Source organism: Eleginops maclovinus, chromosome 6 (assembly GCF_036324505.1).
Source record: "Eleginops maclovinus isolate JMC-PN-2008 ecotype Puerto Natales chromosome 6, JC_Emac_rtc_rv5, whole genome shotgun sequence".
Taxonomy (NCBI): domain Eukaryota; kingdom Metazoa; phylum Chordata; class Actinopteri; order Perciformes; family Eleginopidae; genus Eleginops; species Eleginops maclovinus.
The window spans coordinates 6,564,425-6,579,484 of NC_086354.1; positions in this window are offsets into that span (position 1 = coordinate 6,564,425).

A 15,060-nucleotide genomic window follows, 5' to 3' on the forward strand; every position below is an offset into this window, starting at 1 on the left:
ATGACCATGCTAGGGGTGATACTTTTGTGCAGCAGCTGTCTTGTATTATGACTACGACTAAAATGACTGTTTCTAATAGCTTGATTAGGTACGAGACTACACCCTGCAGAGTGCATGTGCTCTGTTAGAGTTTACTTTTTCTCTACTTTGATCCTATACTGAAAAATCCCAACTATTTAATGGATTGCAATAAAAGCAATTCATGGTCCTTACAGAATAAACTTTCTGTAGCACACCATGCGGTTGAAACTTTTAGTTTTAGTCAAATCTGTTTAACTATAGAATGGATTGGATGTCATCTGGTACAGTTCCCAGGGGATAAATCTAAATTAGATTGTCTAAATTAGATGGTCATCTAATTCGGCATCGAGTTCCAGCAGTTGGCCAAAACCTTTTCCTATCCAACAGAAAATGTCAACATGTATTACTAAGGTTGGCAAAGATCTGGCTTTTTCTCTTGCACTCTCTTAAGGTTGATTTTTGTAGTTATAAGTGAAATGTCTATACAATTTTTGTTGACATTTCAATAACTAACTTAGCTATCATCAGGTTAGATTTTGGTAGCACTTAGCTCCAATCTCATGTGTCACTTGGATGCCCAAAAACCAAGATGGCGAAGGCCAACAATTCCAAACTTGACGCTTCAAAACCCTAGTCAACACATGAATGGATGACAACAGGTGGCTGCATTTACTTTTTATATACAGCCTATGATACCAAATCCCTAAGCTGAGATGATGATAATGCTACACATGTTGAATATCAACCTGTTAGCACTGTTGTTGTGAGCATGTAGGCTAGCTGGATGTTAGCATTTAGTTCAGAGGCGATCTTCAAGTAGCCACTAGCTTGTCTTGTTATGACCATCCCTGGACTGACGCACTGTGGTGGAGTAGTTTCCTTTTGTTATGACTACTACTAAATTACTTTTCCAGTTTCTTAATTTGGTACAGAACCAGACCATCTGGGTGTGTGTTGCTTTTCTACTGTTATGCTAACTTCCTGTGGGTACATAGTTTCCATCTCTCCCTGCTGCTTTCCTTCTCTAAACCAAACATGGAGTGTGTTTGATATAAGTTATCTACTGAAGGTGTAAAAACTCCTTTGCTACCAAACATGGCAGTGCTTTCAAGTCCACGAGTGTTGCTCTCTCTGTTGAACAAATTTCCGCATCCAGTGCCAAAAACTTGTGTTTATGCTTGTGAGCCAGCTCTGACCCACTCCATTAAACCATCAATGGTGCAAGATTTTCTCAAAGATATCTTCAGTTGTAATTGGAAATGATAGAGGCTATATGCTGAGTATATTTTTATTATTCAGCAGACCAACTAATGGAACAGTCTTGTTTTTCTTTTAACATGTCTAGTTTGGATTCAAAGAGTCTTTCTTGATCAGTGGCTCCTGACATTCTGATAATAGAAGCCTTTTCATGTGGTTTGAAGAGAAAAAGGAGTTGTTGTGTTTTCCCACCACAGTTTAACCCCTATTATTGGTGAAGCAATCACACTGTGATTTCCAAATTATTCTTTTTATGAGCTCTGTAGCACTGTTGTGGTTGGGATGATTTTCTTTCTTTCTTACCCCCTCAACACAAACAAACACAACACACTTCTCCTTCTTCCTATCTTTGAAGACACTCATTAGCCCCTTTTCAACCACAGGAACTTTCGCCAAACCAGAGATCTTTTGAGGAACGTTTTGCATTTCAATCACAGGAAACGGGGGTCTAAATGAAGTTCTAGGGACATTATTTTACCCCATAAAATGAGTGTCTTCAGTCATGGGAGATTTTGATCCAGGGTAAAAGCTGTTAATGTGACATTACTGAGTTTGAATTAGTTTTCATCCAAGAAAGTATCCATTCAGATTCCCAATATGTGATCAGTTTATCTAAATAATGCATGTATGGAATGTCCTGTGACATCTTCCAAGATGTGACAAAGGTCCCGATTTTCAAGTAGTCGAACGCTAAAAGGTTGTGTTAAACAGCCATAGTTTTTTCATACGTCAGCTGTATTTTATGCCAAATCTTTGTTGCTGTTGAGACTGCGGTGGACACATAGACATCATTGGGCTTAACGCATCTTTTGCTTCCTATAAAAGTAGTTCCTTTGGGTGGAAACCACAAACTACTGACATAATGCTTTCCATAGCCCCCTAACCTTAACTCAAACCCTAACCACCACAACTAAATGCTTAACCCCAACACTTACCCTAACCGCCTCTCTCAAGTAAGGACTAACCAAGTTTTCCTCAATTTCTATGTCTTTACTCTGAAGGTCTCAAAACTGAAATTGGTCCCCATAAAGGTAGACGAACAAGAACCATAATTAAACCACCATCCCCTTCCCTGCAAAGATTATTGCAACTGTTATCACTCTAATTACTAAGCTGATGTATTTTCTAATAAAAAAACCCATTAGCCTGCTTTCTTCTTGTGCATCTTCAGGCTGTCGCTTTACAATGTAAAAGGGTTTTTTTTTGTGGCTGTTGCTGTAGTGGTTTTCAGCAACGATCATTTTTTTGTATAAACCCACTTGAGTAAGGAGGAGTTTGAAGCAAGAATAAAATTCTGACCGGGGTCATTCTTCTAGAAAAGCTATACTTTAGAAAGTTTGGCCCATTGTTTGCTCCTTCATTCAACTTGAAGCCTGTCATAAGAGTCTGACGCCACATGACATTATTGGCAGTCGTCGCCGAGGTCATTTGTCCTCTTCCTGACAGATGGAGGGATGCTGAGCGAAAGCGAGGCACACCCTCCAAATGCCCAGGCTGATAAGTGACCTCATTACAGCTCCACTGGGCTTATTTTTCTTATTCACAGAACACCATGATGATGGCTGGCTCCCTGGGAGACCCTGGCTCTTGAGCCGTGCCAAAATTTGGGACTTTCTGAGAGTTTTTCTTTACTTGGCTCATGGCACACAATCAGCTTCTAGGATTATCACTAACAGCCTGAAACACTTAAAAATACACGGAACTGCCCGACATCCCTCTACACAAGTTGTTTATAAGTACATTCATGGCTTGTAAATGTTGTGTTTGAGCTGACTGTAACCAAAGCAGAGCGAAGACAGCAGTCCTTAAACATATTATGTAAGTCTCCTTTATCTGCCCCTCACTCATCAACACACAATACCAGCAAACGCCCTTCATGAAAAATACTCCAAATCATAATATTAGACATAATACATTGTGTTTCAGAAGCTTTCAGACCTTGAGTTGCAGTGCTGCATCTGTAAGTAATTCTCTCTCTGATTCTCTCTTTCCCTCTTTCTTTCCTCATCCTCCCCTGTGTCTGGAGAATGTAAACATCTAGAGGGAGGCCCAATCCCTGCCATCACAACCTTTCTTACAGCTGACGTGGAGACAGGGCTACACTGACCGGGAGTCTGAGCCAGAAACAGTCTAATGTCCACAGCGGGTTGAGTGTGATTAGTGTTTGCAACAATTTGTTGATAGTTTGACTTTATTCTGGAGCTTTTCCAGTTCTAGATCAACATTTCAGCCATGCATCTCATGTGGACAACATCCCTTGAAATGTTGCCACGGAAGTCCCCCAAGGACACAGAGCTAAAAATATAAGCCATTGCTTCTTAATATTATTTTATTGCTGGTTACAGGTTGGGGTCTAAGAATGATGACATCAGCCAGTCTATTGGTCAATCACAAATACTTAACATCTGGAAAATAATGCATTTGTATGTTGAATCACTTGGGACGATATTTTGCAATCAGAAGAGTTCTGGTTTCTGTTTGTAGTGAGAAGAATTCAGTCTGAGCTGGTGTTGAGTGAAAAAGGTGTGGGACGCCTCGATCGAAGTGTAATCTCTGAACCCTTTGGCGAAACATACTGCTTGTGAAACCATCCGGTCCCAGACGTCATCTTTCAACTCTATTATGGCGTCTCAAGTTGCAAATCGGATTGTAAACAATTGAACGGGGCACGGGAAAGGAAGTCTTGACCCTGATATCCATTATACTGATATTCTGCTTTTCCGAGAAATCATTATCAGGCAGAGCTGGCATTTTACAAGATAAGCTAAACAATAACTACTATAAATTAGTTCTGAAAGTTCATGGTCCTCAAAGAAGCATTCCTAATGACAGCCCGACCTTTGGTATGGTGCCATTTGGTCGTGTTTTTCCCTCGACGGAGCTTAATATAAAACAAGGTATCCAATCCTGAGTTTGAAACCCCATGAGGTTTTCACTAGCTCAATGATAAGGTGACATTTTTAACACGAGATAATTGCCAGATTTCTATCATTTTAATGTATTGTTAGCATTCATGGTTCCCAGAGGAAACATCTTTATGAATTTGGCAATCATGTGGCTTTGGACAATTTTGTTTTGCACTAAAGGAGGATTGTAATGACATTTGCTGAACACTTAAAAATGGAAGATCTCTTGTAGATGTGGTTGTTAACACTCATAACCTTTGACCTAGTGACATCCTGAGGACAAACTGCATTGTTGATTCCTCTAACAGCAAGCCAGTAAGAGTAGCAAGAGTTAAACCTTGTTGTTGAATCTTTCAATTATTTTGAGCTCTAATGAACAAAGCTCTACTAGTGGGGCTTTAGACTTATTCCTACTATATATCCCAATCTTGTAGGGACTTCCAGGAATTCTCCTTACTACACTATCATGTTACTTGAAGCTCTTTAAAAGGCATTTCTCAAACAAACCCCCATTCCTTGTCCCTCCACTCACTCCCAACATCTCAAACTGATTTCCAAACCCCAAAATCCCAAGGCTATTGCCCCCTCCTCTTATTTCTCTCCCTGCTGAAGAATTTGAACAAATTACCTCCATATGTGTCTGAAGGAGCCCCATGGGAAATGAGCCAAGAAGAATATACTGCTGACGGAACACAAACATTGACTTCATCAAACATTGAGAGCAGCGTGCTCTGATGCTCTCCATATGCTCACCTGGCACCGGCAGACATTTGCTGACAGCACAGCAACATCTCACCAGCGAGGCTCTTTATCTTCTTATGCTACATGTTGTTTAGTATCTCAGATGAGGAGGTGGATGGAGGTGAGGTTGCTGAATGCCATAACTAATGAGATAACATGTCAACATATAGAGGACGGTTGGTGTTTCCTCAGGCCTTTACATGATAAGGTTACCAATAGATTATGAAGATTGAATGTGTCAATCAAATGCAAATGTTTGTAACGAAGGTGAACAAAATCCCAGAACCCCTTCTTTAGGGCCTCATGTGTTTCCAGTTAGTAACCAGAGAAACAGCAAAAAGGAGGAAGCGTGAGACAGGACAGAAAAATTGAGAAAATGAAGAAATGTAGCAGAGTAGGAAGACGTGTGATTAACTTTAAACCTCAGGTACGATGCTCGTGCTCCTCGAAACCTGTATTTCTTTTGGCACCTGGCCAGAGGCTTTTGACCTTGTTCGCTTTCCTTCTCATGTCACTCGGCACGGCAGGCGCTCGGTTGTGACCTTTCTGGCAATGAATACATGTCTCTGGAGAGATATCGCTTACGGAAAGCCTTCATAGACCGTACGTAAAAAAATCACCCAATCAACAGCGGCTATATTTCACATAACCATCAATGTGTCTGGTGCTGTAGTCAATGCTGACCTCCAACACTTGGAATGTGTGACTCACCGGGGGAGGGAAAGGGTGGACTGCTCCTATCTAGCTAACTCCAAGCTGCACTATAACAGAGCTACAGGTTGATGAGGAATCCTCCTCCCTAACATGCCAAGAGAGAGAGTGAGGGGGAGAGAGCATCAAGGGTTTGGCAATAACAGACTTTCTGAGTGAAAGTGAAGCTGTGAAATTGCAGGGGGGTTCATTGTGTTGCATTCCATTTGGTTACACACTAGTGGGCTGTTTGACAAGTCGTATAACGGTGATTAAAGAAGAATCGGATCCCGAGCCAGTTGACGTAAGACTGAAGAGTTATAGAACAGAGCGACTGATTGGTCATGTCCAATAGGATTTTTGTTTGGCAAGACAATGACAACAAGTGAAATGACTTTGAGGGCAAATGTGGGAGTTTGACTGATCATATTAACGTAGTTGATGATGTGGTGGAAAATTTCACAGGAAATGCTAGTTTGGCAATGTTCTTGGCAACATGGACTGGTAAAATACGCAGCTGGCAGATGTTTTTCGTGAAAAAAATTCTGAGGAACAACTGTACACTACATTCTCAGTAGCACACACTTTTTGATGAACGTAGTGCAGCATTTAGCAGCTAAAGAGCCACATATTTCCTTCAGGATTTGATGGGAAAACCAAAACGGAGCCAAAAGGAGAGTGAATATTGGACTTACATGTAACAGATGGACACAAACCAGACTTAAATGAGTGCTAATGTTGCTCTTTGTCTGCAGAATATGTACATAGACAACGTCCAAATAACAACTTCAATATTGTGTTAACAGCTAGAAGCACTAACCCCAAGTGGCCAAAAATCTATTAAAGCAGGTTTAAAAATGGAGATAGATATCGACAGTTCTTCCTAAAATTAGATTAGGCATTGATTGAAATACTCACATTTTCTCCATGTGGTATTGATTTAGATTTGAATCAGTATTTAATGACTTGTTCTGTGTGTTTACAGATGCCTGAATGGACAATATATTATATAAGATTCAACTCTAAATACCCTTCAAATATTTTTCATTGGTCTTTATGTCAATAGGTAAAAATGCAAGTTCAGGATTTAATTTTAGCACAAGTTACCAACCTAAGCATGTGCGTATGTGTATATACTGTGAAAGAATGGTTGTCAGATAGCACAATCAGCGACATTTTTCTAAATGTCACAGACCAATATATTCAGGAACTGCCAGGAAGCAATCAATCTTTATATAATTCAACACAATGACTGACTGTATAGAGTAAACAATGTCACATAGTTAAGCCACTATCAACTTTTTAGGAGCTTTTGGCAGTGCCTCAGTATAAGTTTACATAATACATACTGTATAATTTACTCTACATGAAATAAAACCCCTTGAATGAGGTCCATTGTGATATTGGCACCATAAATGAAATTCACTTGACTTGACCTTTAAACACCCACTTATCCTCTTTAGTACAAACATGTCACATGGAAAATAATAGTGAAGTTAATATCGTGGAATTAGGACAGATGTGAGATTTTGCAGTACTAGGCAACCTTTTTTTCAAGTACATAAAGATGAGCAATATGTAAATTAAGACAAAGGATTAGAGAAAGACTTTCCCAGTGAGGATTTAAAGCCAGAATCACCACAAATCTTTCATCTGGTGCAATTTGCTGCAATTTCTCTCCAAGGAACGATGGGATGAAAAGGTTTTTAAAAAGCTCTTCATTCTGACACTGGGTGCTTTAGCTCCTCCTGACCTGGGGCAATGGAGACGCCAGAGTGATGCCTGGCTGTTCTCCTGGGCTCTGGAAGGAAAATCCTGTTTAACGTCTCCACAATAACATTCCCTGGGGTTATTTATTCAGGAATGTTAATGTGCTTAGAATCTCCTGGCCCCTGTGGCCTCTGACACGGGCTCCTCTGGGCATTCGTATCAAGCGTCCGATCAGGCACACACACAAGCTCTTTGGTGCCGCTGCCATCTGGTTAAACTACGAAGATTGATTCAGCGGGAATCTATTGATAACCCTGCAGCCGCACAGCAAAGGCTATCCAATCGGGCCTTTTGCAATCACATCTCTGTTTATGTGTTGCCTCAATTTGACATTACACTTTGGAAGTTGTTGTTGCAAGCCTTTCATTAGAAATTAATGGACTTCTTGATATGCCTCTCACACACTGTAAACACTGTATTTTATATGTCTTCTCAGCTGCGGGATCTGTGCTTTATGTCATGGTTTGAATAAACACAACACAATTACAGGATGTAAATGGGCCTCTCCATACATATGAGATCCATTACTGTTCCACACTCATTTAATCTCTCTGTAGGTCCCTAAATGGAAACAGATGCACAGAGCAGCATGATCACTTAACTAAAATTCATGAGCGGCGGGAGTTATTAACTAACCGCTTCTCTTTAAACATTGGGCCTTTTTGCATAATTGTTAAATGTGTTTTTTTTGACATTACAAGACAGATACCATTCCTAAACCTTTACAGATAACATGAAGGCTAAATTAGCTTAGCATTAAGAATGAAATAAGGAAAAACAGCTACTTTGTCCACAAGTAGCAATGGGCTATTGGGATAATATCCCCCTGGGCAAAGACATGCAGAGGCCTAACCTCCTCTCCTACAAAGGAGAAAGAAACACAGACTCTGTAGAGGTTCGGCCTCGTCTTGCTATTGTTTTGCGTTCCTTATGTAATTATGTTTTGTCTTTTCTGGTTGTTCCTTTTCCTCTATTTAATTATGTTATGTTTTTATGGTTATTTGCATCTTTTTCTGGTTGGTATTGTACATGTCTCTTCCGGTGACATTTTGCAGGCGAAGGCCAGGGGGGCCGCTGACAACTTGTTCGCCATGGCCTGTACTCGAAGGGCTCGCTTAAGTAATCCATCCATTCTACCAGCACCCCTAAAGCTATACTTGTGCAATGTACATTTCAGGATTTCCACGCTTGAGTGCTTGTTTTTCTTGGGAAACGTATATGAACCATTTAGTGATTTTTGGCCTAATTGGGCTGTAAATAAGGAGGGGTTCCCTCCCTCCCTAATTGGCTTTGTTTGCATGTTAGGGTTTTTCCACCTATCCCCCAGTACCAGTGCCTGGCTTTGAAGCCAATTTGTCTTAGTGGCCAAAAGCCAACTTTCTGGGTTGTGCCATATGATGCCATTGGGCCGAAAAATACTTTGGCATAAACACTCACATTGGGATAGAGGTGATTGTAAATGAATCAGAATCAGAATCAGAAACCCTTTATTCATCCCACAGAGGGGAAATGTAAATTTGCTACAGCAGCAACAGAGCCAAAGACAGCTTTACAAAAGAAAATATGCATTTCAAAAAATAATTAACATAAAGAAAAACACACAATTTAAAAATACACATCATGTAAGGAGATATAGCAGCCAGGTAATATTGCACAGTTATTCATAATGGCATAGTTATGTTTATATATTACACATAAATTGTTATTGCACAACTGGTCAGTTTTTTGTTGTATGTATTGGGGGTCTACCAGGGGCCATGCTGGTTGTAAAGTCTGACCGCTGCAGGAAGGAAGGACCTGCGGTATCTCTCTGTGAGACACCACCGGTGCAGCAGCCTGTCACTGAAGGAGCTGCACAGTGCAGAAAGGGTGTCCTGGAGGGGGTGGGACACATTGTCCAGTAGGGAGGACAGCTTGGCTGCCATTCTCCTGTCTCCCACCACCTCCACAGTGGTTAGTTAAAACGTATTTATTTTCGGAACACAACCCACGCAAAACTCAGAATTTGATCTGTTTGGTCCAATCACATCATTATTGTAATGAGACAGGAATGCAGTATTGGAAAAAGTTTTCATATCCTGAAGTAAAAGTATTCATACCATGCTGAAATAAAAAACCTGTTACAAGTAGAGCCCTGCATTGGAAATGTAAAAATAAGTTTAATCAGCAATATAGTAAATTATTAGTAAAAGTAGCCAATGCAAAACTAAACTAAACACCGAAAATTAACAAATACAAAATGATTTAAATGTTCATAGTTGCCAATTACTTATCCCTAAATAAGAGAGATGACTGATTAATTGACTAACCTTTTCCCCCCTGCCTGAAACGCCTCAATTGTAGTCGACATAGTGACACTCAAGAAGTAACACTCAACCTTCAATTGGCTAGCGCTCCAACACATTGTTCTTGATAGGGTACAACAGAGCTGACCAGCTAACCAATCAGAGTAGACTGGGCTCTGGTTTCAGACAAAGGGCAAAAAGAGGTGCTGTAGCACAGGCAGTATGAGAAAAATAAAGAGCTTTCTGAACATTAAAGCATGGAGACATGTCCCAGTAGAGACACAACATACAAATATGAACCTGAAAATTAGCATAACAGGGCCCTTTTAAAATATAAAGTGTCATAAAAAGAAAATACTCAAGTAAAGCACAAGAACCACAAATGTGCCCCAATGAACAATATTTGAGTAAATATACCTCTGTAGAAATGAACTCGGCCCCTCCTCAAACACTGTATCCATTTCTCTTCATACATACATGCTTTCCATGGAGCATGTGAACTCAGAGGATTTCCTGGCCTCAGTGGCCTCACTGCTGTTTTTCTGACCCTTGACTCAATGCATGCAAACACAAACTCCACGCTTCAGGCGTAGTCACTGGGGAGCTTTGCTACACCACAAGGATGATTAAATATATGTTCCTCTTTTCCCAGTGACGTGTTTTCTGTGTGTAAGAGTTATGTATAAATTCAATCCACATGAGGGAATGTTTCAGGTGGTTTCGTAAAAAATAAAATAGGTGGGCAACTCCCCTAATAAACCCCACATCCTCTTTATGATTCACAGTAAATCAGCCTTAATTGCACTGACAGGTGCTGTAAAACCCTATCTGCTCATAATTCCGGCCTTTCAATGACATCCACAATTTGACCGGTTCTTAATGTTTGTGTAAGTTTATGATTTCCCTAAAACTGGAAGTCAGAGGCCCTGACTCGTAAAAAACATAATTCTTTCTGTGTGAAACATTTTTATGCTTACCCTCTACCTCCTGTAAGGCTAACCCCGGGGTCACTCTATGCTGAAAACACTTGTTTGTACGTGGGTCATTTGTTAAAGTCCCCCTCTGGGTCGAGGTAACCTGATTATGTACCCACATAATGGAAAATTACAAGAATGTTGTTTCCAGTATGACATATTTGCTGTCAGTATTACGCCTCCGATGAAATCATGGAATGCTTGAGCAGCTTTCCAGCATGTTTGTCAAGAAACTTAAAGAATTAATTGCTGAGACTCTCCTATAAAATTACAGAAAACATATTATTCATATTCCTGAGTGGATGAGATGACCTCAGAGTGTTGATTTAGGCTCAGTTTTCAGGCTTGCTGCAGGTTGGACAGCCTCATCGTCGAAACTTGATCTGTACTGAGAAAACAGAGCTAATGAATGAAGTCCCAGAGGAGAGGAAATCAGGCTTGATTGTTCAACCTCTGAGAATGTCATCTTGAGTTCTTAGAAAGGATGAATGTCTGCTGCCATCTACAGGCCTTAAAAGGGAAGAGTCAGCTCTCAAAACACATTGATTACCAGATCATGCCAAAAGAAGCTTTACAATGTTATGAACAAATGTGGCTTTGTGGCTCAGTGGTCCTGAATCTTTGAACCTGCTGCTATGGTCCAGCCTGATGCTCACGTCACTACTTCTTTGATGGCTTCATCTTCTTATTTATAGACACATGCATTTTCAAGCATTTGGACTACCTACTACTTTAATTTACACACAACATCTATTTCACATCTGTCTGTCCTGGGAGAGGGATCCCTCCTCTGTTGCTCTCCCCAAGGTTACTTCCATTTTCCCCCATTTGTTAGGACGTTTTTCCTTTTCCCAAAGATTCTCAATTGGGTTCAGGTCTGGACTCTGTGGTGGCCAATCCATGTGTGAAAATGATGTTTCATGCTCCCTGAGCCACTCTTTCACAATTTGAACCCGATGGATCCTGGCATTGTCATCTTGGAACATGCCTCTGCCATCAGGGAAGAAAAGATCCATTGATGGAATAACCTGGTCATTCAGTATATTCAGGGAGTCAGCTGACCTCATTCTTTGGGCACGTTGCTGAACCTAGACCAGACCAACTGCAGCAACCCCAGATCATAGCACTGCAGTTGTGACCTTTTTTTTGGTCGGGCAGTGTATATCCATTGCAAACTCAAGAACGCACATTATAAAATATACATAATAACTGTGAATATTTAATAGACCAATCTAATCTGCTACTTTAAAAAATATAAACACTGGATACTATATACATTATAAAAGTGTGAAAAGTAGTTGCACATTTCTCAAAATATATATGTGTGAATTGTTTGAGTAGTAGTTATAATAGAAACTGTGAAGCTATTTGTCATCAATTGACTTCATCATGCTTTAGGCCACATTTTATCTATACATTTCTAAATCTTGGTCTTCCCATAATGTATATTTTTAACTTGAATAGGTATTTAGCGTCTTCATCTCGTGTTATCGGAGGAGATTGTCAAATGTTGTAGGTTTGAAACTTTAAAAGAAATATATTATCAACAGCCGAGGCAGAGAATTACAGTATGGTCTATTATCTGCGTACAAACGTTTATTGTTCTCTTAAATCAAATGTTAAATCCCTTCAAAATGTTGCTTTTTGCTTTGTAACTCATCTTGTGTTTGCATTGCATCCGGGTTTTCTAAGAATTTAAGAATATAATGGATGATACAAAACTATTTCTAGATTTAAATTGCTGCTGTAAAAACAATAGATCTTAGAAGACTGTCAACATACTTCATTTCATAATATGATTTTAATCCTCAACACTAACTAATAAGATTAAAATGGAACATTTCCCCAAATATAATAAGGACAATAAAGCCTTTAACACAATCCTACCCTGCATTCATTTTAATTCCTCTCAGGACGGCCTATTACCTACAGTGTTATATTGGTCTCTGCAGAGCTGCTCCTGTAAAACCAACCAGGGGATTCTGTTGCACTGCTGAGGGTTAAGAGGAAAGGTGACTGAGCTTTACGAGGCCCTAAACTGTGGCGCAACCCACAGAGGGAGGTGAGGCTGGGGACTACTAAAATGTCATCTTTTAAATCATACCTGTGACATCCAGATTCCAGATAGATTGAGATACTGTCTCTAACTTGTTGTGTTAATTCATCAGTATCAGTAGCAGCTGTTTGTTGGTTGTACTGTTACTGCTGTGTCATTGTATTTTTACATTAGATGAGTTATACTTTAGTTGGGACATTGTTTTTTTACAACATCACGTTTACAATGCACTACTCATGAGTTAAAATACAACCTAAACAGAATATACATATCAACATATCATAGAATACTCAATATAACATGTACATCACAAGTTAGATGCACTGTAATATATGCAAAATGTATAACTATAGGATGATACACACATGCATGTCCATTATACAAGTAACATAGATTTACAAACTTGAAGTGAAGATATTTCTTTTGACAATTTTTTCTGTAACCTCTCTTACCATACCATGTTTATGTTTGTGTGAGACCTACTATTGTTAGAGAGGCCCTGTTATTTTGGGGGTTTCACTTTCCTGTAGTGTGTTATAGATTTTGTTGCATGTAAATGGAAACTAGAGGGAATTTCTCTCCCACACACTCACCCCCCTGCCTGAAATGCTATGTAAGCTAATTGCATCGTCCATATAATAATAATAAAATAAAGCTTTCACTACCCTGTGTGTGTCTCCCTCTATCAGTGCCCAGTGGTAAAACCTTCCTCAATGTATTGTCTTCCTTCTCTCACTGCACCATCAGTTTGTATTTTCTAAGAGATTCAGATCACTTTTATTAATCCCAGAGGGGAAATTCAGTTCTTTACTCTTGTTTTAATTTACAAACACACAAAGTTGGGAAATGCACACCCACATGCACAAAACAGACATGCACTAAATGGAGAAGTAACAGAGCGCTGGGGCTGCTTTTCGTCGCTCTGCCAGTGTTCCGATGCCTGGGATTTGGGGGTTTGGTGCCTTGCTCAGGGACACCTCGGAAACTTGAACAGTTGACCTTTCGGTTCCAGGTCCCTTCAGACTGAGCTACTGCGGTGCCAACTTAACTTAACTGGTCTTACCCTTAATGGTGAAGAAGCAAGAAGCTCCAATATCAGCTGCCCTACATTTTGAAAGACATCAATATGGGGCAAAATGACAGATGCATAAAAATAAATCCTCTATTTCAGTGGATGGCAGATGTTGGCCTCATCACTGCTTCCTTGGCCCATCCCTGCGTCTGAAAGTGAGTTGAAACTCCACAGATCTGTTTCTTTTATAGTCTCTTTGAAAAGTGTTAAGCATTTACACACAAAAAAGTACACGCTTACATATTTCTGAAGCAAAAGTTTCTAAAACATATTAATCAGAGACAGATATTTGAGTTTTAGGTTATATTATTGTTCAGTGTATATATTTTCAAATGTACAATTGTCAGGCTCAGCTAAGCCCCCGATGTTACTAGATCCACTAAAATGATGATCATTTCACTTGATGTTACTAGTGTACGGATATGTATAGTATGCCCTTTTGACAAATGTGTCTTTACGCATGTATTTATCTATTTATCAGAAATCTTATTTTATTTACAAGGAGCTATCTGAGTATATTTTCAAATTTTGTATTTATATTTCCAAAATTACATCGATCACAAGGTCCGAGAAACCCCCAAAATATAGAAACACACATCAAGCCTAAAAAGAATATTGTGGATGAATGAGTGAACACATTTATTTGATGCTCATTGTTGGTTTTTCCAGTGATGGGCTCATGTCTCAGCATAAATAAATGGTTTAATAGTATGTGAATTACTTATTTTACAACCAGTGAAATTTAGATTACTGTAGATTTCTTGTAAATTTGAGGTTACTGGAATGGCTAACTAAAAGCATTAACATTAGCAAATCTGCTTTTATTGCAACCAAGGATTTTTATAAAACCTAAATAAAGCAACATGTTAGTCATAATTTTGCTTTGTAACAGGAAACAGGTAACATTGTTTCTTCACAGTTCAGAAAGAAAGTAAGCTAATGTTGTTAGCTAACGAAAGCCTAAACTTAGCTTCACATTAACCAGACATTGAGCTGACCCATGTCTATGTGGATACTAATGTAAATCACATTTTGATGTAATATTTTAGAATAAAAATAAAGATAAGCTGAAAAATATTTACTAACACTAAGAAATGCCTGTTTGTTTTCAATGTGGTACACCAAAGTTAAATACAGTATGCTAACACAGTCAGTCATCACGTGATTTCACAGATTTAGAACATGTAGTGTGTGCACAGGTGTTACTGTAGTCACGTGACTACTGGTATGAAACACACACCTTTGTTTCAGGACAACAAAAAGAGCATTTCCACTTTCCAGCATCACA